Source organism: Ursus americanus, chromosome 32 (genome assembly GCF_024610735.1).
Source record: "Ursus americanus isolate L20-20 chromosome 32, mUrsAme1.1.p, whole genome shotgun sequence".
In the NCBI taxonomy this organism is placed as follows: domain Eukaryota; kingdom Metazoa; phylum Chordata; class Mammalia; order Carnivora; family Ursidae; genus Ursus; species Ursus americanus.
In genome coordinates this window covers 27,776,810-27,778,335 of record NC_142158.1, presented here as the reverse complement: position 1 = coordinate 27,778,335, position 1,526 = coordinate 27,776,810, and the positions used below count along the sequence as shown (strand labels likewise).

The 1,526-nt window shown below is 41.6% G+C and overlaps 1 pseudogene; it reads left to right on the top strand.

Annotated features, from left to right (window-relative positions):
- Positions 1–536: 536 nt before the first annotated feature.
- On the top strand, positions 537–1,087 carry LOC148107336 (butyrophilin subfamily 1 member A1 pseudogene; annotated as a pseudogene).
- Positions 1,088–1,526: the final 439 nt, after the last annotated feature.

Sequence of the window (1,526 nt, the reverse complement as noted above, 5' to 3'; positions counted from 1 at the left end):
CCATGGGGGCTCTATTAGATCCATAAAGTCAACCGAGTTCCTTGAAGCTGTCTGGTCATATCTGAGTCTCTGCAGGTCTTTCCCAGATATGACATTCTAGTCAGAGCCTTGACAATATTATCAATGTTTCCAATTGTGCCTTGTCATAGGAGAACAAATTCTCATTGGACTTGGGCAAATCAATATATTGTAATAAAAATATAAGACTGCTCTCTGAAAGTTTCTGAATTCTGGAGCGTTCAGATAGAGAGAAAAGATAAATTTTTCAATTTGTTCACAAAGATATATTTATCAAACTAATATAAATCAGCTTAAGACAAAAAGTTTTCTTAAATCCAAAAAAACAAAAAGTTCCAGCCTGGTAAGTCTCTAATGCAGGAAGGACCCTGGTCCTTATGGGGTAGTCTCAGGAAAAGATGGGTGGAGGTGTTAGATCTACCCAGGGCAAGAGAAACCCTCACAGAATGGGGACCCTCTGGCCCAGGCCTACTGACATCCTTCCCAAAATAATAATAGTCCACTTGTCTGTAGTAAATATGTCCCTGGATGCAGCCACTACCCATCCTTCCCTCCTCCTGTCTGAAAACAGGAGACAAGTAACCTGGCAAGAAAGGCATCAAAACCTACCCAGCTCCACCCAGAGATTCGACTCCCTCCCCCGTGTCCTAGGACAGTGGGACATTAGCTGGGGGAGATGAATGTACTGGGAGGTGAATGTTGAGGATGCACATTCCTGGGACCTGGGAATTTGTAGGGACAAATGTAATAAGGAAGGGGAGGGTCACAGTGTCCCCACAGAATGGCTTCTGGGCCATCAGTTTCTATGAGGGGGAACACTGGGCCCTCGCCTCCTTAGAAACCTGTCTTACTATAAGAGAAAAAAAACCCTTAGAGTCTGGATATTCCTGGATTATGAAGATGGAGATGTATCTTTCTATAATATGATATGATAGATGGGTCCCACATTTTCTCCTTTCCCCAGAACACATTCAGTCGTGCCTTAAGACCACTTTTCAGGCTTTGGTCCCCTGACTCAGGCCCCCTGACCAGGTGGAGGAGAACAGATATAATTCATATGCCTGTGTAATGATGACCTTGAGCTTCCATGATAATTATAACTCTCCTACCAGCCACAGATTGATATTTGTTTTCCTTCTTTTTGGTTCACTCTCAAGATGATATTCTGGGACAAAGACTCATAGTTGCCCCTCATATCAATTCTCCCTTCTTCCTTAGTTATAGGCTTCTATTCTTATTGTTTATAACAGCCTAGTATGATTAGATTTCCTCGCCTCCCCTCCTGAATGTGATTAAATGATGCATTACATCATTTTACAGTGCATTACAAATTGAATTATTGTGTATGATTTCTGAGATGGGCCTTTAAAGAAAAAATGTGTTCTTTTCTCGTTTTCTTTACTTTTCCTGATGACTGGAATGGGTCATAATGGATGGAACTCTTAAGAACAGCTCTCACTATGTAATATGACATGGATGGCAGAGAACATAGAATGAACTTGGGTTTT